The 25,980-nt window shown below is 43.2% G+C and overlaps 1 protein-coding gene across 4 annotated transcripts in view; it reads right to left on the bottom strand.

Annotated features, from left to right (window-relative positions):
- PAK3 (p21 (RAC1) activated kinase 3) overlaps window positions 1–25,980 on the bottom strand; it is a 126,014-nt gene extending 100,034 nt beyond the window's left edge. For 2 of the 4 annotated variants that reach the window (XM_085570909.1, XM_085570906.1), the window contains exon 1: window positions 25,722–25,941. The gene's annotated coding sequence lies outside the window, so the exon portion shown is untranslated. Of the gene's footprint in view, window positions 1–25,721 lie in introns of all 4 variants that reach the window. The other 2 variants (XM_021547849.4, XM_021547850.4) reach the window with 2 other exon arrangements.

The following is a 25,980-nucleotide window of genomic DNA, read 5'->3' as shown; positions in this document are numbered from 1 at the left end:
ATTTTACTCCAGAATTTAGGGTCAAATTATTGCTGCTGTCATGCAGTCTTTAGATGGGTAAAGGAGCCTTCTCCTCCACTTCATTGCTGCCCATGACACCCTTCCAAAGCAGCAGCTATTTACCTCACTGTCCCCTGCATGCAGGAAGCAAACCAGAACGTTGCACCATCTGTCCAGGAGTGCTCAAGAGCACAAGTCTGACCCACTATACTGTTCTTCTACATGCCATAAAAAGCCTTTTCTGAGGAGGTGATCACCTCTGCCCCTTGTTGGGAGCTGCTGGGACAGAGCTGCCTTCCAGTGGGACTCATCTGAACACATGGCTCTGTTAGATCTCATCCCCAGTTTCCAGCACCTTCTCTCCTGATGAACTGGCTGGGTTGGTGGCTCACAGGTCTGCAGGGGAACTGGGTGGGTGGCTCGTAGGTCCACTCAGGAAGCTGCTTATGACACAGGACATGAAGAGAAGTGAGCAGCTGCTGTTTGGGCTTGAGGGAAGGGCACTCTGTGCACCTCTTATATCTGTGGGAAATGACAAGGCAGCCTCAGAGTCCAAGATAGCTGGGTACTGTACTGTACTTGCTCAGGGAAAGGAAAAGTAAGCCATATATTAAATGAGAATTTCCTTTCAGATTTATGAGTGTGGCTGAAGATCACAGAGATGTCCAAAACGCTGTGCCAGCAAAATGCATTCAGCTTCCTCTTCAAATGAGCCTAATAAACAGGGAAAACCCTGTCAGCCTGAATATACTGTAAGCTAGTGAGGCACACATTTAGTCCTTGACAAGGCTGATTTCCATGGTCATGTGCAGCTCAACCAAAGAGGATGACAAGTCATCCCAACACTTCACCTTTCTGTGGCAAAAGTGCCCCTGCTTTGTCTTCTGCTTTTGGCATTTTGCTCAAAAGGACAAAGTAAGTCCACCTCTTTTCTTCATCACCCACACCCCCTGAGCCTGCATGGGCTGGCCATGCACACAACTCGGCTCTGTCACAATAGAACAGCTTTCTGCAGCCATGGCCATTGCAAGGTCAGCTTGCACTGGGATTCTTCTGCCAGTTCCTGGGACAGAAAAGTCAACCCTGCCTTTCAAATTCCAATCTGCAGTACAAAGCCATCCCAGGGAGAAAAAAAAAAAAGAGAGATAAAGGACTGAAAACAACAAATATTCACCCTGTTCTTCTGCCCTTCTTATCAGAAAAGGACAAAAATTAGAACTGGTTTTGATCAAGGCCCTGTGGCTAAAAGTAGTACATTTGAGGGAAGGAAAAGACAGAAAGACGGGCAGATAAATGGTTCTAATTTTGGCATATCCTGCTTACAAATGCACCACACAGCATATCACCCCAACCAAAGCAGATGCAGAACTGGTATCACAAGAGCAATGCTGAATCCAGAGCCTGGTTTCAGTACCCACACCAGAGCAAACATGGCTCACATATGTCCACACCACTACCTTGCCTGGGCTGTGCTCAGGTTCTTTCACCTTCCCCTTGCTCATGTTTCCTGGCATATTATATTCCTCACCAAAAAATCCAGCCTGCTGAAACCAGAAAACTGGAATGTTTGCTGAAACCAGACTGTAAGATAATCAGACAGTAAGTGATGCATCTGCAAAGATGAGCATTTCCCTGCAGAACTAATTCCAGAAGCCATTTTCATCCAATTAACAGGGTGAAACAAACTGTTGTTAGGCCAGAGGAATCTGCCTAGCCAATCTATTTGGAACTTGTTTCTGCAGCTTTCAGTATAAGAAGCTGGCAACATGAGTTCTTTTCCCTGAAATCAGTAGGATCAGACAAGAAATAGCCTCTCATGGATCAAAACCACACATGATGGTAACTGTTATTATCCAAATTACACAGAACTGGATAAATACAGTCAAGCATATAATGAAACTTAACCTGGTTTTAAAAAATGGGTTTTGTTGGATGCAATCCTGTTCACATTACAAATCCTTAAGAATTTGTCACAACGTTTAGCTCCATCACACTTTAAAAAAAATGAGGAAAATCACTCTACAGAAACAGGAAAAACAAACAAAAAAGAGAATGGAGAACTCATTTCATAAATAATAAAAGTTCCCCAAGACATGTTCAGCTTACTCACTTGCTCCAGTAACAGCTTAGTATGTGACAGGCAAATCTTGTTGATAAGCAATGGACAGAACCTAGATCAACCACTCTTGTTCTCCCTATTTAATGTAAATTAACTTTCCACATCATAAGTATACTAAATTTAAAAATACTGGTCAGGAATCTCAGCAGGGAGCCCCCATTTTTGCTAGTGCTTTTCCTGCTACAATTTGTAAAGGCCTAGGAGAGTCCCAAAAGAGATGACAAATATCTTCTCACTAACCTATGCATTATAAAGAAATGCTTAACAGTCTGGGGTGTAGGTGGTGGAGATTGTATCATAAAATACAGCAAGAACTTGCAAGAGGAGTGCTGTGACTCCCCATGGTGGTTGCCTCAGCCCAGCATTAAGAAAGAGAAATTCATTTGCACTGAGCTCTTGCAAAGTTTGAACATTTAGATGAGTATCTCTTTGGCACCAAGCAATCCGGTTGCATCTTGAACCCTTTCCACATCTTGCAACAGTGAACAAACAGCCCTAAGCAGCAGGGACTTCTGTTCCTCGAGAAACTCTTCAACCCTCCACCCTGTAACGATACAGAGACTCTGAAAAATAAGCCTTGTAATTAGCAGCCCAGTCAAATTAGATTCACATTGTTTCTCCTTCAGCTCAACTACGCCTGCAATGCTCTCTTTAGCTCCAGTTAACCACGATTTGTCAGTCGGGCCCAGCACCAGATGAAATCCCAGCAGCCTCCTCCCCAGTGGCACCATCAGCCTGGATGCTCTGCTTCCCCTCGGAGCTGCTGGAGGAGCCAAGGCAGGAGCACACAGCAAACTTCTTTCCCAGGAGACAAAAACACCCAAGGTGCTTCTCATTAGAGCTTTCTGAAACTCACACCCTTCTCTTGTCTTGCAGCCTTGCTCCCTGAAAGCAGCCGGAATACAAAACATATGAAAAGCACATGGGGAGACAGAAGGAGGGAAGGGAGTGGAAGTTAACATTGCTATAATGAAAATGTTGCAAAGCTCCTTTTTTTTCTGTTCCTAGATGAAAAAAAATATGAGTAAGGAAAATGATTTTCTTGGTTTTTATTGTCCGTCCCCCCTCTTTTTATTTTCTACCTTTCCAAGCCTCTCTATTTTTGGCAAAGTTACAGAGTAACAAAATTATACAGCTGCCGCCTTCTTCTCAGTTTCACTTTGGAAATTTTACACAGAATGGGTTTCTTTTATTTTGGATTTTTTCCCCCAAAGAGTGGGGAAAGGAAAATGCAAAAGAAAATATGCCTAAAATTATTCTAAGCTTTATTATTTAAGCTTTATGCAATTGTACTAAGAGTTAAAATTGCTGAGAGTGGTGGATAGGAGCATTCAAGAAAACCTAAAGTAAGGGGGAAAAAAGTCAAACACAAAAGAAATGCTTTCTTTACAAATAAGACTGGAGTTTTAATTGCTTTCCACCTGTCTATCAAAGAATAGGTAAGCATTTTATTTCAATTACGCATAATTTTCTGCCAAAACCTTTTGGGGTGTAATAAAAAGTAATTTTCATTCTGGTTTTTCAAAGCACAGCTGCTTGACATGCCTCATGAAAGGTGCCCAGTGTGCCATTGCCAAGGCTGTCGACTGTGTCACATGTTGAATGTCTGTCCAGTGCACTCCTGGCTTGAGAATGCCTCCAGTTTTCCTGTATCTTGTGCAAATCATGAGACTAACAAACTGTAAATATCCCTGTCCTTCTCAGCCATACAGAACTGATCAGTGAGATCACCACACACAGTAAAAATATTGCAAGTTCTGCACTGGGCTGCTGTGCACACAGGTTATATCAGACTTTGTAACCAAGTCAAGATTTTATTTTGAAACAATCCAGGGAGCCATTATGGAAGCCAAAAAGCTGATTGAATTTTAGATCAAAAAATCCTGTTCTACACAGGAAAAATTTTATTACAAACATACTCACTTTCCTAAAGGAGCCCACACATGCCCTAACAATTCACCTTGATTTAGGAAATTCCCTTTCACCAGCACTCTGAGCACACGTGCTGCTTGCTTTCATCAAAAGAAAACTCAGCAGCCAGAAAAGGAGGGGGAAAGGTATCGGTTTTAGGGGAGTTTGTCAGCTGCAGAATCAGAGAATAATTTCTAAAGCCCTCAACACTTCAGCAATAAATGTGTATTCCCCAGGAGGTGGAGGTCCTGCAATGGCCTCTCCATCAGCAAGGAGGCAAAACCAGGCCTGCTGAAGGACAACCAGGAATGGGAATTCACCTGGCAGAGTGCACAAAACACAGCAGCAGAACAAAACTCAGTGTGGAGACATCCTGGGATTCATGTCGTAACCTGGGCACACACTCAGCCCCCAGCAGCGAGGGGCAGGGCAGGGCTGGCCCCACACTTGGGTCACATCCCAGACCTTCCAAGCAAAACAATCTGGTGTGGGAAACCTCCCTCCAGCACTCACAGAGGGCAAGGTGCAAAATCCAAAGCCTTGCCAAGTGAAGCGACCAACAGGGAGAGCTGGAAAAGGAAACCAAAAGCCAGGTTTCCAAAAAGCATTTGCTTGCAGTGTGGCAAGACCAAGGCAACCCTCACCCCCTCGCTGCTCCCCCTGGTCATATACCTCACCTCTCACAAGGTCCCTCTTTCCTGGAAGAGGATGGATTAAAAAGTGAAGACACTCCTGCTTTTCCTGCCTCTACTACAGCACAACAGCCTCCAGAAAGGCAGCAGAGGACCAAGCAGAAAGAAAGGACCTTTAGTTTGCCCCAGTAGTCACTGCCAGCATCTCCTGCAGCTTCACACTCCACCCCTGGGCTGATCCAAAGTACTCACTGCCTCAGCCAAAGCCCCCTGGGCTCTGGGAGCAGCCTGCAGCTTCATCCTCAGGGAGTTTTGAGCTGAAGGGCTGATCCAAGTGCCTTTCTACATAGGCAAATTCAGATGCAAATGAACACCCAAAGTCAGGCCCCACACCCCGTGCTGGTGTGGCATCCAGGTGTGACAGGAGCTGTTTGGGCCCAGGCTGCCTTGGCAGCTCTTCTGATGCCATGAATGATAAGTCCACAACCCTGAGGAGTTGGTCTGAGAACTTCCCTTCACCCCACTGACCAGAGGGGGTTTGCAGGAGGTTAAGTGGCCAGAAAACAAGGACCTGGACAAAGGAAAATGAAAATCAAATGACAATGAAACACAGAAAATGGGAAGAAGGGAGACTTGGGATGCATGACTAATGTTTTATTGTCCCCAAAACCCTTCAATATGGCAACAAAGCATTTATGGCCCACTCCAAAGCCACCAAGAGCAGTGGGAATCCTCTCACTGCCTTTGCAGGGTTCAGGTTCATAGATGGGTTTCCCTGAGGGTGTGGGCAGTATTGCTGCCAGATCTCAGAACTTTACCCTGTTCCCTGCTGCAGGGCTGGGGACAGACCTCCCCACCAGAAGCCTCCTTATAAGATTCTCCTGGGAATGGCAGGTCTTTCCCTATGAATGCCCAGGAGCATGGACAATCCTCCTGGTAACAAAGCCATGTCTTTCTGCTTGAGACATCCTAGGCATTTCCAAAAGTCCCTGTATGGCTCAGAGCAGTTACCTTTCAAAGGAGTATCTTTTTAATTTGCTCAAGGACACTTGTGGTGCCATTAAAGTTTCTCTCCAGCAAACATGTTATTATACAGCTTGGAAACTTAATTAATTAAACATGTACAATTTCTTTCAACAGCTAATGCAGCACAGAGGAAGATGATCTGCCACACTCTTGGTTACTTCAGTGCCACTTCTAAGAAACTCTGAAGTCTCTGGGCAGAGATACAGCCCTGTCCTGCCCCCCACTACTAAATCCTTATCACCATGCAGAACAATTCTGTGCAAAAGGAGATTTCTCAAATAGCAGATGCAGCAGCCAACAAGCCTCACAACTGACTGCCCTCCACATTGTCTTTGCTTCAGAGCTGCCAAAGCTGTTAGCACTGGTAAAATTTTACTGTGTCCTCAAATTCCATTATGTGGTTTTCCTTGAAAATGCCTCTTGGCAGATAATTCTTGTAGTTCAAACCCCTTGTATGCAATAAGGTCTTTCCATTGTTACTCATGGCACAATTTTCAGTTTGAATTCCCTCTTTCTTTCCTGAGATAAAATAGAGAAGGAAAGAACTGATCAGGTTTTCTAATGAGATTCTTCAGACCCCTTCTATTTCTCTGCAAGCTTTAAAAGCAGGCAATGAAAATATGAAAAATTAACAGACTGTAGTTAATTTGCTACAATTTTCTGAGACTCTAAATACCAATTTCCATTTTATCCTCATCTGGATTTCTCATATCATTACTAAAAACAAAGGGTTAAACTAAGTCACAGCTTAATCCATTAGCAATTATATTGCTGAAATGAGCAAAAAAGCAAAAAAAAGGTCAGTCTTGGGGGGATCAATGCTTTGCTTCCACAGCACAAACAACTCCACTCAGCAGTTTGCTCATTTATCATTGTTCATTTAAAAAGAAGCTTTATTGGAAGTGCAATACCTTTTGTTTCCCTGGAAATGCAGGGTTTGCCCTTCCTTTCCTACACAGAGTGAGAGAGGAGAGAAAGTAAATCCACCCAAAGTGATCTGACATCTCTCAATGTTACTAATAATACTTCAATACAAGCAGCTCCCTGATTGTATCACCCAAAGAAGTCACTGATAAAGAACACCAAGAGGCAATATCCCCTGTGGAGATTGGGAGCATCAGGTAATTCCTTCATTGTGCTCTTAAGTGCCATGGGCTTATCAGCAGGCTATGAGGACTGTGCTACCTCGTCAGGAAAGAGTCTGGACCAGCTAGGGCAAAAGACAAGTGAATCATCAGAACTGAGTGAGTAATTTAACAGAAGCCCAGCTTGTGGCAGTACAGTAGTCACACAGGAGGTTTTCCTCTCACTCCTGGAGCTGGTGGAGAGCACACCTGTGTAGGACCTCAGCTGGGATCACACAGCTGGACCCCCACACTACAGACCAGCAAGGCAGAGGTATTTAACAGACACTTCCACACACCTGATGAGATGAATCCAGAGAAAGGCTTAAAGTCCTTAAGGCTCCATCTCTCCCAGAATCCTCCCTCGAGTTTAAAAAATGCTGTAGTTCAGCAAAATGTACAGCACTGGCTAGACACAAACCCTGCCTGCAGTGAGCAGGAGCAGCTTCCCTCCTTCCCTCCACCACGGCTGAACCTCACCTGAGCCCCATGGAAACCCTTCCTTGCAGGGAGCAGTCCCCAGCTTCCTCCCCACCCCTTGGAGGGGTTGGGAAAGCAGCAAATATTCCTTCATCTTCTTTCAACAAGCTCTCTGTCACAAACCCATATTCCAAGGACCAGGGGTAACACTAATTAAAGGAGCAAATATGCCCTGGTTTTGAATGTGCAGGTGGCTCAGGGACACAGCCTGGATTTCCAACCAGCTGGCTTGTTGTGGGGCAAACAGCTGCTTGATTTCTCAGGCTTCATTGCCTGTCCAGCCCAGCACACTCAAAGAGACTTCCACCAGCACATGCAAGACATGAACTTCTCCCTCAAGCGGGCACATAAGCCTTTAAATGGGGTCAGCGTTAATTAACCCACTTTAAACCCCTTTATGCAGAAAAAAGAATACTTTTCACTTTCTGTGGACACACAGTTTCATCTGCCAGCTACCACTACATTGTAGAGAACAGCTCTCTTCTTTCACTCGCAGGGAGAGGGGGTTTGTGTGCCCTCCACATTCAGGAAGATCCCCAGCAAACACAGAAAGGACTCCTACACCAAGAGAACACATAGGTGGAACTATCAGCTTGTTTCACTGGAAAGCATGAGTATAATTGTGGAAGGAAAGGCACTTATTCAGAGCACTCTACTAGTAAGCTTTTGTCTTGGCACTGTTCAAGGGCCTTTTGGGTTTGGTGTAAATATATTAATTAAAAAAATGAGCAGGTAGAACATAGAGCATGCACCCACAGCAAGGACTCTCTTCACTGCTATTTACACACACATATTTCTATTGTCTTCACTCAAAAAACAAGTCATCTTTTTTACCCATCAAAAGAACCAAAAAGCCCAGTGAAAATGCTGGAAAAATGTTTCTATTACATCATCTTCTAAACATAAAAAGTAACTCAGATCAAAGACTAAGCATGTAACTTACTAATTTGTTGCCAAAAACTCAAACATGGATCCACATTTCACAACAGGCTTACCTGTAAAAAAAAAAAAAAAACACAAAGAAACAAAATATACAGATTCCCAAAAATTTATGTTGGGAAGTTTTTCCTCTTTTATTTCTGTTTTACTCTCCTTATACTGGGAAGAGTGCAAAGTTCAGTCAGTGACCTTGGGATAAAAACTAGAATATCTCTAACCACAGCCACTTGAAAAATCAAGAATCAGGACTAAAAATAAATACACACAAAAAGCAATCTTGGAGCTGGGGACAGAGAAAGGTGTCTCCTCTTTGGTTCAAATTTCCACTTACTCTTCCATGGATGGGGAGCACAGGAAATTACTTCCTTATGGATGCTGAGAGATACCCCTGAATCCAGGAGTTGAGACCTTAAGGAAAAACCCAAACCAGCAACATTTGTAATAAAATAACATGTCAAGATGCAAAATTAAGACTTTGCATAAGTATCCACATACCCCCTTTTCCAAACAAAGACAAAATTCCCTATTTCCTCAGCTTTACTTTAGAATATTCCCCAAAGATCCTGACTTCCCTTTGCTATCATGTTGTTTTCCTCTGCTTCCCCCTCCTTTTCACCTAATTTGTTCTTTAGATGTAAATCTCAGCTCTGCTGATTTCATAAGCAGTTCATAATATTTTTACATTAATGTTTTACATTAAAAAAGACTGTGAAGAAGCCTCTACTGTTATTTCTTGTTTCTGCCTAAGAGACAACAAGGTTGCTTAGCACAGTGTGCATTTACCATACTATAGGGCAGGTATGGTACAGCTCTGCATGTGCCCTGTATCTGCATTTCTTCTCCCCACCCCCAGCTGTGGATGTCTGACTACTGGACCCCAGGCATGATTTTAATGGGTGATTTTTATAGGTGTGACAGCTGGAGTAAAGTACTTAGCACTTGAGAAAAGCAGGTCTCTTGGCTCCAAAGCCAACCTGAGCATTCAAAAATCATTACTCATATCCTAAAAAATAATGAGATTGGCTTAACAATAAAAATGGGTTTAGATATTAAAGGTTTTATTTGCCTTATGGTGTTTCTGCCTTTTGCATATTCTAGCTTTTTTTTTTTTTTCCCTTTTTTCTTTCTCAGCAAGGAGAATTAGAAATTGTCTTTTAAATGATGAATGACAACAGAGATTCTTCCTATAAATCATAGCTCCTGACTTCTGGAGCTAGGATCTCAGGAAAAATACACAACCTCATCAGATTGATGGTTCACAGAAGTGATTAGCAGTGCACATCCCCATTAGAAGCACATTTTCTTGAACAGGTTCCTTCCAGGTAAAAAAGGTATCAGAATTGTCTTCTTCTCCCTGTGGATTCTGTTACCCAGTCTCTCCCAGTTATCACAAAGGGGACACCTACATTTAATAAACTGGCACTTGCATTTGGACTTACAGACCTACACAAAATATATTTCAGAGAAAACTTATATCATCAGAATTGTCACGCTCACTTCATGCAGCCTGAGATATTAGAGGATATCTGTGCCCTTTGGCTGTATGAGAGAGATATCAAGGCTCTCCTAAATGCACATTGCCCAAGTTCGGGATGCAATGACCACCAAGGATTCTGAAGCCTGGCTCAGTTCATAAGGCCTTGATCCAAAAATTTCCAAAGCTCTGGAGAAAGTCTAAGGCAAGATTTAGCTTTGTGTCTTACACATTTTCAGGGTGGGAGATGAGGGAGTAGAACATTAACTGTATGTATCCCAACCCATCAGCAAGTCTGAACCAACTTTGTCCTCCAATACTCTCATACAAAGCAGGACAAACCAGCCCTAAACTGATAGAAGCTTTCCAGACCTCAGAGAGGCTGATGAGGAGCACACCATGAATGGACTTGCAAGCTCCCTCTGGAATTAAAAATTGCAAACTATTGTAGAGGGAGAGGGAGATTTTAACATACATTAATATATTTCAGACTTGCCACATTCTTTAAGTTCCGTTGCTGAATTCTTTTCTAGGAGAAGGGGGATGACAAGGTGACCTATTGGTATAAATAATCAAATATAGGCTTGGCATGAGGCAAGACTCCATCCTCACTCTCAGGATCTCAACCTGGAATGAAGGTCACACTTCCATCTCCTCCATTATCCTTCAGAAGTGACACCTCCACACTGCTTAGCAGCAGTGTGGCCAAATGGCAAGATTTGGTGCTGGAATGAGCACTCTACAGGTAACTAACCTGAAAATTTCAAGAGCCAACATGGCTGTTTCCAAGCCTTTTTTCCAAGAAGTAGATCAGCCAACATACCATTACCATGATGATGCAGAGGCCCACAGGCCAGGCATCAGCACTTGGCAGCTCTTTTTTGATGCTTCACTTCCAAAACTATAACCAGAGTCAGTTTTGGCTGGAGGTGGTATAGCTAAGGACTAATCATGTTCCTACTGGAGTTAATGGAAGTTAATTTCCCCATCATTTTCACCTGTGTTGAATAACTTAAGGACATTCAGCTATCAGTGCAATCAGTGATGCAGTTATACAAAGGTGGAGAAAATGGGATGTACAGCCACTCTGAAAGAAAAACTCAGGAGCAAAGATCATCACAATCCATCCTGCTTGAGATAATTTGAGAGGCCTACCTTTATATAACCTGGTTTGGGAAGAGATATGCACACTTAGTACCTCACTTTCATCCCTGCAAAATTTCCATGCTGCTCTAATAAGAGCTCCCTAACAAACTAAACACAGCTTTTCAAAGCATCAATGCCCTAAAATAAATAATCCTTTAAACCCCTGTGCATTGCAGCACTTGCTGGGCCTTAGGCAGGGAGAAAACAAGACAAACTGTAGCTGTGAAATATGAAGTAGGACAGGAATGAGAAAACATTCCTTTCTCCTGAGGAAGCAAGTGTTTTGATCTAGCAGTTTAAATGAGGCCTCGCAAAGCAAGAGCCTCACACACACCCAGAGGAGGAAGGGCTCTTGCTGAGCTGGTGCAGTACAGACCTGCCAGCAGAAGGTGTCCCAGCAGCACCAGGAGATGAACAGAACCAGCAGGAGGTGAACAGCACTCCTGCCCTTCCCAGCCCCTCTGCTGTTACTGTTTTATTCAGCTTCCTCCTTGCCTGCATTCTGCTGTGATCTTTTCTTGTTAGAAAGGAACCACGATGGTACACAAGTGCAAGAATACAAATCATGTTACAAGATGTTTCTTAAGGTTTAAATACATTTTAATCTGCAGGTATAAGGTGAGTACTCACAAGAATTCTGGGAAAAGAGAAGCTGGTGATTTGGGAGCACACAGTGTAGCTCTCATTTTCCAACCAACTCATCCCAACATTGCCAGGCACTCTCAGCTCAGGTGCTTTATTGGATGCACTGGTTTTGCAAGGTAGGAGGAAGGCACTGCCACTACCGTTATAATTAACAGCTCCCAAAGCCCACCCACTGTATCTAGCTCTATGTGATGTCTGAAAAAGGGTGCAAGAACAAGATACAACTTCCTAGTGCCAGTTCCCGGTTAACCATGAGGCTTTGAGTCCCAGCTGGGACACTCCACCAAGCACCAACAAATGTCACTCTGATAGGAGAGAAGGACCATTTTTCAAGGTATTTGCGTAACACTGATATATCAATATATCAAAATACCTACCTAGGAACCAAGTATCTTTTTCAGCTTAGATCGAGTCAGAGATACAAAAACAACTGTAAGCAAAACTGAGCCACTGTCAGCATTTGGTGTCTCTGAGAGCCATCCCTGTCCTCTGGCCTCCCCAACTCTCCTTCCTGTAACAAGGGGAACAGGAGACAACCTGTATCTGCTGACCAGGGAACAAATGGAATATACTGAGGCAGTAAGTTAACTCAGCTTGAAGGAAACAATATTAAGCATTCAAAAGCAAATAATTACACTCTCTCTAACTAAAGTTGTCACTCTAAAGAGTCTTGCATAGAATAATGAAGGCTTGTTCAGTGTAGTCCTGTCACCTCTGAATATATCTCTCTTCACAATTTATTTTTAACTTCTCTGGACACAAACTTTCACTTGCTGCTGTTTGTGTCCAAGTATAAACAGGGCCTTTTAGAAGATGGAGACTTCTAGGCTGTGATGGTCTTGGAAGGTTGTCTAGCACTGCTGCAGTCTGTTCAAGAGCTTTTATGTCCTTTGCAGAGATGTTACTTCACAACTTTTCAAAGCACCTCAATAAATTTTGACAGATACCCCTACACCTCATGTAAGCACCAGCTTGCTAATGGACTGTTTTTCCCACCCAGTCAACAATGAAAACATAAGGAACACTGCACTGACATGTGCAGACAACAGCTCTTAATTTCTAACAATAGTTCTTCTGGTCATTTCTGATTTCCCTCACTCATGAGAACTGAGTTGTTGTTGTCACTTATCTTCCAATGGAGTGGCACATGTTATTTCTAAAGAAACTAAAAACATATTTCAAAGGTGTTCAATCAATATCTGTCAAGAGAAAAACCAAGTAAGAACACCAGAACTTGGAAGTTTTACTGATTCACACCATGTACTGCTGTAATTACCAGAGTGTACAGGCAAGGTACAAGCAGAGCAGAATTTTTCTGCCAACCACTAAAAGAGATTGGCATCCCAGATGATAAACATTTCTTTAAGTCCTCTCTGCTGTGCATTTCCACATGCCCTGCAGATACTCTTCAGTCTCAGCTTGTGTAACCTGAAGGTATTACATACAAGACTTGATAAGAAAACAACTATTTTGCTTCATGGCACTTCATGAAGATTCAGTAATGCAGTGCCTTTTATAGTGAAAACAAACCTATTTTGATATTTTAATGCAGCAAAATCATTCTGAAGCATCATCCACATTTAAATAGGAATATTTCCAATCAGGAAGGCAAACCCAGAGATTATTGTACTAAGCTGAAATGCAACAGAATCAAACACTTGTCCCTGATGCAAGATGAAATTGTCCTGATAGATGAGGGACTCTGAACCTGTCATACCTGGTTCAATGCTTGCACGAGCTCTGTATGACTCGACAGGACCAAATTCATAAGCAGATGCACCTAGTGCTGAACAACTTCCATGTGTGCAGCTGGCAGAGCAGCAGCCCCTGTAACAGCCAGGCAATGCTTCTCTGGTCAGGAAGGGCTCTACTTCACAAGAATTTGATTATCCTCCATCACTGAGATACTGAAGAGTAGCCAGCTACCTGTAAGCACGTCTTATGTGCCCAGATCTCTGCTCAAGTTCAGCACTTCAAATAAGAACCAAAGGGGACATTGTTGTTGGCTTTCCCCTCATTATTCTGTAGAATGCCACATCTCCCCTTTCTTCACCTCTGTTTTACACCAGCATGTCACTAAGACAGTGTCCTAAACAAGAACTCAGAAAGTAAGGAAGATGGATTCTGTGATTCTATTACCCAGAGTGATTTCTAGAACAACCTTCCATATCACAATGTACTTCATCCTCAAGATACAAATATTTTTTCCTCTCTGTGTGTCTCAGGGACTTCCTCCTAGATTTTACAGCAAAAACTATTGAAACACAGATTCACACAGAAACTGTATGGAGTGCAAACACACACTGTTACTCTCCTTTCTAAAATATACACATAATATGAGCTTCACCTCTGCTGAGGTGAATTCCACTTGATCTTGGCACAACTTACACAATTCCTGACCCCAAAAACAAGCCTGCTCCTCATTCTCTTACTTTAAGGGAAAGAGGTTCAGCTTTGTATTTCCAGTGCTTTCAAAATAAGCACAGGATAGTGCTGAGGAACTCTGCTGGCTCTGCTGTACTCTCAAGCACCTGAGACAAGGATGGGAAAGAACCAGCACTGTGCAACAATCCTGTTCCACAGTGTAATTAACTCTCATTTTCCCTGGCCCTGGAGTGCTTGTCTCCTTCAGCCATAACTGAAAGAAACAACAGAAAGCTCTGGAGGCAAGGGAGGGGACAAAAGTAGCTGCTGAAAGTTGTTCTCCCTGTTGGCTGTATTGCTTATTAGGTAACTGGCTAATTTTTTCATCATAGAGGTCATCATAAATAAATTCTGCATACAGATCAAGTTGAAACAGAACAACTGGGAGTCAGGAGAGTCAGCTCCCAAAATTACACTCTCACTGGATCACCAGACAGCCTTGGGGGACCTGTTCCATGCCCATTCTGCCATAAAATGCTCTTCTACTGGGATACCACACAAAAGCCTGACATCAGCTGAGACCACAACCTGTCACATTGTTCACCACAGCCTCACTGCCTCCCCACACCCTGAACACCTCAGTTTCCCCTGCACCCTCAGTGTGGGCAGTTTGGGGCTGAATCTGGCACAGCCCCAATGCTCCCAGTGCTAGTGCAGGCATGGGGACACAGAGCACAGCATCAGCCATGTCCCACTTCCTTCACCTGGAAAATGGAAAGAAGTCAATATTCTATTTCGTAGAGAAGGCTGTGGACTGGTGTCAACTCAGGAACTGCCCTGCACCCTGACAGGGGTGAAGCAGATGTGCAGGCTCTGAGCTTTGTGTGCTCTGCCTCTTTCCAGACTGAGGGCCCATGCAGCAGGGCAGGAGCACGTGGCTTGCTGGCCACCAGTTCAACTATCCTGACTTGTACCTGGGTAACTTCACCAGGAGCAGTGTAAAGAATTGTTTTCTAATTAGCCATGCACAGCACAGGAAGAACCATACAGCTAATAAGCACAAACAGAAACATCATTCGATGAGACTTTATTAGCTACTCACAACTGAGATTGTAGCCATTTGTCCTAAAATAAGCTCAGGCAAAACAGATGCATGGTGTCCTTTAAATCTCAACTGGTTTAATTAGACTAGTTGAGGATATTTGATAACCCAGCCCTTTAGCCCCTCTAAAAATAATCAATTGTATGTCCTATTTATTAATTTTGATTTATATCAAGATACTCTTTTGTTTCTCTAGGGGGCATTTGCAAAAGTTAAAATGCAGAGACAAACAATAAATCCACCCAGTGCCTAATGAAACGACCTTCCAAGGAAGTAAAACCCCATCACCCTGAAAAGCCAGAGAGGCCTTTGTTGGATTTGCTGAAGGTAACTCCAGCTTGAAAGATGGCATCTCTGCCTGAGAGGTTGGAAAAAGTGGTGGCTATCATGTTTGAGTGAATTATTAAAAGTGACAGTTATCTCTGTATGCTTACAATTGGAACTTCTGATTTCACAGACTAGAACAAATGCACTGCTGCTGTTCTGAATGGCCTAGCATTAATAAAGCAAACCAATTTTGAGTGCCCAAGGCCGGAACCTCAGGGACAGCAGATGGTGACCAGGATACCCATTCTCACATTAGCATAAGAACAGTATGGAGTGGGTCACAGATTGCCTTTAAGCAAGCTTTCAGTTGTCCACACACTCTCTGCTTCCTACCGAATGAGACAACACCATTGTTTGGGATTTTTAATTTAGGTAATCGGTGCTTCATGACATAAAATGTATTTCATGAACAAGGCAAGCAATAAAGAAATCTATCTCCTTTGTAACTACTTGCACTCCATAAGCACTTTATTCAAGCCTTGTGCATGCAACAAAAGGAAATAACAATCCTTGTTCATATGTGATAAAACACTTTGCACAAATTACCTAAGAGCTCCTAAAATTAGAGGGTTTTTTTCCTAAAATTCCTTCTAATTTTGTGTGCAATTACAACTGTAATTTCTTGTAAGCAAAAATGGCATATGCATTGATTTCCAACTTGATGGTCTCATTGAGAATCAGAGCAAATCCCAAACAGAAAATTGGAAACTGTACCTCAAATTCTTTAAAAAGAGTATGAAATCCATATGCTTACCTAGATTCAAAATTAAGACTGTCCTGATTTCAAAAGAGACAAAACTTCACCCCATTCCTAATTTAAGCCTCGGAGTTAAGTAAAAAGCAGCTGAGGACTAGACTCTCCAGATAGAAGCTCAGAGTGGGACTCAGGATATCACATGCAAACTTTTATGATATATTTCGTCCTTTCTAGACAACACAGGTAAGTTCCACTTTAAATAAAGTCAGTCTCACAGAATGTGTGTTTGATATCGTAACACCAGTAATGAACAAAGCCTTTGTGTTTACAGGTCTGTCTTATTGGCTGAGTTAACTCAAATTTATGAAATAATAAATTAATAATTAACTTCTGATTTCTGAAAATATGACTTTGTATTCCTCATATTTTGGGCTCCTTGGACAGGGATCCTCAGCTCAGTTTGTTTCCTGGCAGTTTATTAGCCATCAAGAGGATGCTTCAAGAATACTCATCATATGCATCACTCAAATCAGATCTGGAAAACCTTGAGGAAGAGCCCTATTTTTGAAATAACAGAAAGCACATCAATTGAGAGATTCCCTACCACTGAACAAGCTCTCTGCAAAAAAAAATACAGAAGGACAGAGATAATTTCTTTTTTTTCCTTCCATCCAAGAAACGGGAAGGAAAAAAAGGGGGTGTTACTTCTACTTCCAAACCTAAAGGGTTAAAGATGAGTTAAAACAATCCACACAAATATTGTGTGCCCACAGACCTCCTCCTTAGCACTGCCCTTATTCTAGAAAATTGCAATCATGGCTTCACCTGCCTAGATCCCCCTTGAAATCCCCATGACAGAAACTTTTGAAGCAAAGGTTGGTATTAAAAATCTGCAGGATGTTCAATAGATGGTCAACCTCATTCCAAGTCAAAAGGGCAAAGCTCCAGTGCTGACAGTGCCATGGATTCCCTAGAATGGTCTTGGCAGGCTCAGCAAGCCTCCAGCTTCCCAAGCTGTTCTCCGAAGTGAGCCCAACAAGGAGCTAGCAAAGGCAAGTCACTCCACACCACAGGCACACCCCAGATTCCAGACATGGTTGATGGTAAGGCAGCTGAGAATTACAGATTTACACACAACACAGACTGGCACAAGGAACAGACAAAAATCTTTTGTTGATGTTGCTGTTCTTGTTTCTCATGTAACACAGTTTTCATTCCCTAAAGCCAGTGTATTAATTGCCAACTGAAAATAAGTCATCTCATCATCTTACTTGAATAAATACCAGTAATTCTGGAGCTTGACTGGAAAATTCAAGAAGCCATATCTGAACAGCAAATAATTATTCCTATATCTTGATCAGCACATTTCCTTCTCTATGAACTACTTGAAAATGATGAATTATCTAGAAACTGCATGGAATTAAGGAAAACTTTTGAGTAAACTGGAGGCTATTTTGGGTCACATGATCACCGGACTCCACTGAATTATGAGGGTCCCTTCCTGGATGGGGTGTTCAGAAGGTGCCTGAGGATTTTGCAGTTGATAGATGAACTACGAAAAAACACCAAGGGGAAGGACTAAACGCTGGTTCCTTATGTAATCTTGAGCAGAGCTGCTTAGGTCTTAATTTTCTGAGCTTTTTGGCTTCAAGAATTTCAATTTTCATTGAACTTTCTTTCAGATACTTCTGGGCATGTAATTTTTAAAATCATACCAAATGAGAATTTACAATCTTGTCAGTGGAACTTGGCCCCTTGAAAAGACCCTCTGCTTAACACTCAGTGTTGTTTAACAGAGAGAAGATGTAAATCTAACAGCCTTTCTTGACTCTAGATTTGGGGGAAGAACTTTCCACTGCTGCAGGTGTCTCCTGAGTGGTTCTAGAAGGAGAGAGGTGGAAGAAGAGTGATAGTAACTCATGCTGGAGGGGAAGTGTCATCCTCTCCTGTCAGTGCTAAGATTTCTTACACTTGTCACAGAGTGAGAATGAGTGAAAGAAGGAAGATAAACATAAAAATTACAGTAAAACACTACAGAGTATTTTACACTACTTTCATGATGTATATTTATAGCCAGAGTAGGGATGTGACTGTAAAAGTATTATTTTAAAATGTTCTCTAATATCTAATTTATTCTTCTCAAATTCCATTGGGGTGGTCTACAGAAAAAAACCCCACACTGTAGCCAAAGCACTGTGGGCAAGTACAGGATGTTCTGTAAAAACATTAACAGTTTTTTGCCTGTAAATCTGCTCTTCATCATATTTCTCATCTTCCACTTCTCAGTTCCCAAGATACTAGAATTTCCTCAGTTCTGTGGTTACCTAGAGTTTTCTCATGGAGAAAAGCCTCTAACACATAATGAAGAAAACAAACAACTATCAAAAATCCCCTAAAACAACCCTTTAGTTTATTACTCCCTTATTCTTCCTGTGCAGGCTCAGAGCCAAAGACACTCCAGCCACCGCTGGGGAGATCAGTGGTAAACATTGTTAGCTGTTAGCAGAGGAGAAATCTTAAAATAAACAGGTCTTCAAGGTATAGTGTTCCCTCTGATAAATATTAAAGAGGGGCAAAGCCAACAGACCTCTTTATCTCCCCTCTTCATTAATTAATAATATAAGCCCTGAAAATGAAAATGGGCAGTTTCTTTGATCCTATGGGAAAGCCCCACAAAATAACCAAAAGGCTCCTGCCCCATTTGTCACATGGCTGCCACAATTTGCAGGTGGTTTGGCAGAAATGAAATCCCACACTCTGATGAAACCTCATGTGGTTAGGTGCTCTCCCAGTGCATTCTGTTATGGACAATGGCCTGGGCAGGCACCTGTCTGAAGTGTCTTTCTGAATATGCAAGAGGAGGATATTCCATTTCAGTTCTTGCAGCTATTAAGGAGTCCCAGAGAAATGGTCATTATAGACCTGTCAGGCCAAAATGTGCTGCATTTACAGAGCTTTTATATGATTTGCCTCTAGCTGACTGTAAAGAGTGAGGATGATACATAGCATCCTTTTTATAGAGATCTCAAAGAGATAAAAATAGTTTTCTATCTGGAAGACGCAAAGTGCAGGTAGGTTAAGTGAAAAATCCAGTCTCTCACAGCAGGGAAAGAAAATTTGGGACAGAATCCAAATCAGCTGATAACAGTCCTGAGACCTCAGCACTAAATGGGGATCTTCCTGTACCTACAGGCTCTTTCTCAGAAAAGTTTGTCCTGCCACGGTGTCCTCCAAAGAGTACCACTGGTCTCGGAGTCCTGCTGCAGGACCTTGTGTGCATGAGTGGAGAAGGCTCCTTCAGTTACAGCCTTCCCAGGGCTTCTCCCAGAGGTCAGTGATCTTACTGTCTTGTTGGGTTTTGGGCTCTCCCTGGCTTTTAATTTCATCTGAAGGCTGTGATTCATTGTTACTCAGCAATAAACTGTTTTCCTTAAAGTGGCTAATCAAACTTTGATGAGGCCCTTGAGCAATGAGAAGATTGATTATATACATTAAAAGGTTATCTGTAGAGCAAAACTGAAGACCAGGGCATAAACTCCTCCTGAGTTCAATAGAATTATGAACTGGTATTTCTACACATATCTTTTCCCCCTGCTCTATCCCATATTTTTATGTATTTGTGTAACTACCCCAGCATCTTGAAAGGGGGAAAGGGTAACCTCTCCCACACTTTGCTTAGCTCCACACCCTACAATTGTGAACTAGTTAACGTGGCAGAAAAGCTGCAGTGTCACAGGCTCTGCCCTGCCCATCAGCCCTGTGCTGTACGTTCACCCATGGGTGGGATGAAAGGGATGCTTTTGATGGCAAGGGCTGGGACGTGGGCAAGGAAGAGAGCTTGTCCTGCAGACATTCAGGAGTGATCACCTGTGTGTGAAATAGAAGCTCTCAGCAATGTTTAACTGATGGTGCAGACCTGAACCCCTCACTTTAATGCATATGTCCTTAGCAATGCTTTCTTACTCTCCAGAATCTTCAGCAGTGAAGATGCTGCATCCTCCCTCGGCAGCCTGTTGTAGAATTTGCTAAAACTACTGCTGGAAAGCATTCTTAAATTGATAAGGATAAACTTCTGAAAAACATAGTAATCTATGTGCGGATCTATGAAGGCAAGAAAATGAGCTACAATGTGGAGAAATGAACTGACCAGCAAGTTCCTGTTGTATGGTCTTCATACTGTCATCTGAGCCACATAGGACAAGTCACATCAAGCTAGAGCAGGTGACCTTCAGACCTACTCTAATATTGCAGTCCTTATACTACCACTAAAATGAAACTTTCACACTGCCAGACAGCAGGTCAGTTTTTCCAGCTGATCCTCTGTCTTATTATGTAAGAGACATTGTTTGATTATTGCTCTCTGCTAACTTCTGCATAAATCAGCCATTAAGGACTAGAACAGAAATTGTTACTGAAAGTTCAATCAGTGTTTCACTGACTTTTTAATATACCACTATGTGTACATGAAAATGCATTAACCTGCTTGAGCCTATTGGAAAATATTTTATTCTTGAACTCCATACTACCTAACAACAACATAACAGAAAGGAGCAGTGGTCCAGGACTTGGGAGGGATGGCAAAACTTAAATACAAATTTCTCAACTTCAGAACTCATAAATGATATATTTAGAAGAGGGCATTATCCTTTATTTCATCTACAAAGGTGTTTTTATCTCCAACACAATTTAATTTCTGTTTTGTTTTGGCTGACTCACATCACAGAATCACAGAACCACAGAATATCCTGAGTTGAAAGGAACCCACAAGGATCATCAAGTCCAACTAGCTCTGCCCAGGAAAACTCCAGTAATCCCACCATGTGTCTGAGAACGTTGTCCAAATGCTTCCTGAGCTCCGTCATGCTGGTGCTGTGACCACTTCCCTGAGGAGCCTCTTTCAGTGCCCAACCCCCTGGTGAAGAACCTCTTCCTAATATCCACCCTAAACCTCTCCTGACACAGCTTCATGCTGTTCCAAAGCTCTTGTTTATGAGACCTAATGACATGTGAGGCCAGCGCAGATGATCCATACTTTCCCTTTCCCTTTTTCTTTCCCTTTCCCACAGAAATTTATAACTTTCACAGTGTTTGATACTCATGGGCACAAGCTGCCTTGCAGATAATGCTGTCCCTTGATGGTACCCAAGGTTTAAAATTTGGGTAACCGCTGACACTGGTCAGTGACTTTGCTTGGGGCACATTGTGTCAGGGAAGGAAATGTCTTACACCATACAAATATGACAGGATGGATCCATTCCAAAATCAAATTAATCCCTTAGGGGAAAAAACATGCCAACAAATGGGTTTCATTACTGAAACTGCAAGAAGCTCCTGGAAAACCCCACAGGTAGAAAAGGGGACACATTAATTCAGCACTTCATCCAGTCCACACGGTCCACAGTCTGTCACATTAATGCTGCATTCAAAGGCAGGATTTAGGAGACAGGTTCATTGCAAGGCTACAGCTGTGACAATCTTAACTTCACATCAGAGTAAACCACATGAAAGATCTTAGCCTTAGGAAAGCTGCCTGTAATGAAAAGCAGCCATGAAAAGCCCTTTTCACATCTCTTCTATCCTTACTCTCTCTCTATATCAACCTATTTATGTATATAATTTTACCTACCAAGAAGGTATAGAAGACATAACCTGACTCTTCCAAGAGATGTGCAGTGAAAGGTAACAGATACCAACTGAAACATTGGGAATTCTGATTAGATTTTTTTTTCATGAGGATGGTCAAACACTGAAATTGCATCAGAGAGGTTGTAGGATCTCTGGATTTGGAGATATTGCTAGTTTAACTGAACCAAGCCCTGAGAAACCTGCTAAAAATTGGTCCTGCTTTCAGCAGCAGGTTGGACTATATCAACCCCACAAGTCACATTCATCCTAAATTATTGTGTGATTTTTCTTAGGTAAATTTGGAACCAGACCGCAGGTCCTTAGTAAATATGAATATATTTGTATAATACTTAACTGACCCTCTGCACTGATCAAGAATGGAGACAGGCTGCCAGTACTCAGCTAAAAGGAATAATGGCACTACCCACACAACACCCACAAGAGTCAGCACCCACACTGGAGGGCTCTGCACTCAGAAACCTCCTCCAGTGCACTCAATGAACACTTCATCGATCATGGACTCAATGTGTCCAGGGAGATTCTATTCATACTCTGCTGTGTTCAACAGAACTGTGACTACAGGCCCCTGGTTCCATAGTGAAACCTTCTAGAATATGATGCACTGAAAGAAAGATTACTGGAGAGTTTTTAAAAAAAATGCTATAGGATCTCAAAATGTATCTTATTCTATCTGAAGGGCTAAAGTTTCAACTAGGAGGATAATTTCAAGGCATGCAATCTTAAGAGAGCACTGTGAGAGACTGGGAGTATTTACACATACTGAAAGAAACACTTATGATCTGATGATTTAAAGTGATATCTATTGATGCCCAAAGGTATTTTTGGGCCCATACTTTCTTGTTTTTATGTAGTTGTTTGCCAACTACTGACAATCTGTTTAGAAATACCAAGTAACGTGAAATCTGGAGGTGTATCAGTGTGTGAGTGTCCACTCCAAAACCTCTGAGAAAATAACCTTCAGGAATGGCAATCAGCCAGAGAAGCAGTTTGAAGCCAGCTAAGATAAGAATAAATATTCATGGCAGCTAAGGATTTTGCATTTAATACCATTCTGCTAATGCAGATAAATATTCAGATTTCCCTGGCTTCTGGAGAGTAAACCTGATTTTAAAGAGAAATCCACACAACAGCATCCAAACAACATTACAACTGCTGGTAAGGGTTTTGGCTGATGTGTTACCCTAGTTTTTACAGACCAAATGAAATTTCAGCAATTTAAACATCTACATCAGATAACAGATGCAGAAATATTCATGCTCTGTATCACTGCTGCCTGTGGCAGAGGGGTGGCTCTACCATACTGTGCACCACCACGCTGTACTTGTGCCTTTCAGAACTGTACTTCATTCACAGGTAAAGCACCTCTCACTTATTTTGACATCTTTGCATTGAATAGTATCATCCAAAGCTAATATTCTACTACCTTTACTCCTACCAATTTGTCTCTGTGCTAAGGCAAATGTTTCTGTGGTATGAATCCCAAGTTTACAGTTGAGTGTAACCAACTCTGAAGTGATGACTACCTTCACAAGACTCAGTTTACAGGGAAGATACACAGCTGAACTAGAGTTAACCATGCTATTGCAGCTGTCAATCATGCTACAGCAGCAGAGCTACAGAACCTCCTAACCAGGTAGCACTTTCCTCTCCAGATGACCAAGAAACCAGAGTTGCATCCTGTCCCCACCACAAATGCAAGTTACATCACATGCAGAAGAATACGTAGAATAAATTATTCAAAGGGAAGCAGAATCAAAGAAGATCATTTCCTTTCCTCTGCAGATTCACAAGCAAAAGAATAACTTTGTTCTACAGCCCATTATTAAAACTTCCACAACTAACCACACCACAAGACACTTGCACCCCAGCTGGATGCTACAGGAGGCTGTGACTGCAGGACCACTTCAGAACATGATCTTTAAATTGTTTTCAATGCACCTTCAGACTACATGAAAGGAAATGAGCAAGATGACAGATGGACCAGCTGTGTTTTATTTTTTTCATGAAACAGCTCTCAGACTGCTTTAGCTTACTGCATCTTATTCCTTTTGTGCTGTACCTTCGTTTCTGGATGTCTCTTTAGAGTGAACACTCACACTTTCTCTTCCCTCTTCTCTCTTGTGACCGTAGTTCCTGTAAAAGGTCCAGAAAGGAGGGCAAGTAGCTCCTAAACAATTCTAGCTGTCACCCTTCTAGCTGGACAAAAAGGGGCAAGAGGAATGTAATTAAAAGGGGAAATGCAGGCACAGGGCAATGAGGGAGCAGGGTTTTTCTTCCCCAGGCTTTCACTAGTCTTAAGCAAATCACTTCCCTTACACATTGCTGTACATTAAATTAATATTAAATTGAGCAGGATTCTGGCAGGATTTCCAAAGTACAATGATCAGCTACCAGTGTACAGGTTTGAGGCATCAAACCATTCTGAAATTCAAGGTGTCCAGCTCTCTTAGACATCAAGCACAAATTTTAAAATAATTAAGATAATCAGTGCATGAGTCCTAGTTAAGAGGTTACTTTCAGCATCAGAGCTATTGGAACAGCCCTACCCATTCAGATGGTCAGCCTCTCCACCTTTTAAAAGTATACCAGAGATCACAGCAGCCAATGCATTTATTCTTTCATTAAACATATACTTATCCTATCCCAAATCTTTGCATGATTCTGAGAATTCTCACTCCAGTGATAATGACTTGAAGACATACAGACCATGGGTTTCACCTTTGTGAAGAAAACTATTTACATGTAAGGGTGCAACAGTTTACTAGAGCAGTTACTTTGTAAAAAATAATGGGAAAAGAGTGTTCCAGCTGAGAGCTGTGAGTGTTCCATCCCTTCTGGGACTTCTGCCAGTGTTAGAGACTTTGCTGTAGCAAACTTTTTACAGGATCTTGCTATCTCTGTTAGATGGACTATGCCCAGAGTGTGCCAAGACAGAAAACCTGAATGCAGCACTGAAGTGGCCAGCAACAGGACAGTAACAGTAACATTAGCACCTGACCCAAGGGGAGGATGGCTAATTTAACCTTCTGCCTTGTTCCAGTAGAAGTGCCCAGTGTCCATCTCTATTTCTAATATTGTATTTACCATTACCAATCTCTTAAACTGCTCAGCCAGTTGATGGTGATCCCTTCAACTACAGCATCAGATGCAAACCAAGAATGGCTAGACAGGAGATGGATTATATCATTGGCAAAATGAGAAGTTTTAGGCTGTGACTGGCTTCCAATTACTGTCTTCCTGTGACTCTGGAAGTGACTCGTGTACAGACACTCAAGACCATGCCGCTGAGCCTCCAGATTAAAAATAACAAGTTAAAAGTTGGGAAATGTTTAATATGTGAAAAGCAACGATCTTAAGATATTTGAATGGCAAGTCACTGAAGGTACATCTGGCATGGGAAGGTGCACCTGTGGCACAGTTTGGCCCAGCGGGCAAGCAGCCCGGCTCGCCGGTGGCTCACACGAGGAGCCTGCAGAGCCCTTGGCCTCCCCTCCCCTCCTGCCCCCCTCCGAGGCTTCCAGTGCCTGCCCGCAGCGCCAGCCGGCAGCGCGGCATCCCGGTCCCGAGGCATCCCTGTCCCGAGGCATCCCGGTCCCGAGGCATCCCTGTCCCGAGGCATCCCGGTCCCGAAGCATCCCTGTCCCGAGGCATCCCGGTCCCGAGGCATCCCCGTCCCGAGGCATCCCTGTCCCGAGGCATCCCGGTCCCGAGGCATCCCTGTCCCGAGGCATCCCGGTCCCGCCGCATCCCGGTCCCGCCGCATCCCGGTCCCGCCGCATCCAGGCCCAACCAGCACATGTCAGAGCCTTTTCCATGGAGCCAGTTCTCCCTGAAGCCTCAAATAACCAGACCCCCAGCCCGAGGACAGGGTTCGGGGCGGTTCGAAGGCACAGATTTGGGAACCACCGAAGAGAGCCGGGCGCTGACAAAGAGCTCGGGGCTCTCCCCAGCGCCCCGCACGCTGCAGCCCCGCACGGACCCGCGGCTGGGCTCCGATGCCGGCCGGCTGCGGGGGCCGCGGGCTGTCAGGAGCCCGCCCAGGGCACAGCCTGTTGCCGGGCACGCTAGGTACAAAGGCAAAGCACAGACCTTCTCCCTGGCCTCTCCGCGGGGAGGCTGCGCTCGTCCTGCCGGCCGCGGCCGCGGTGCCGGCGGGGAGCTGGGGCCGGCCGCGGTGCCTCAGCGGCTCCGCATCGATCCGCCCGCCGGCAGCCGCGCTGCTCTGCTCTCCACCCCTCCTTCCAGGGGGACAAAAACGGGGCTGGGGGGAGACCTTTCTATTATTACTATTCTAATATATTCTGGGGGCTTGTGGTTCCTGCAGCCAGGCGGAAGTGAACCCGCTTTC

Source organism: Lonchura striata, chromosome 4A, assembly GCF_050655825.1.
Source record: "Lonchura striata isolate lonStrDom1 chromosome 4A, ASM5065582v1, whole genome shotgun sequence".
Lineage (NCBI taxonomy): Eukaryota > Metazoa > Chordata > Aves > Passeriformes > Estrildidae > Lonchura > Lonchura striata.
This window is presented reverse-complemented; position numbering and strand designations above follow the sequence as displayed.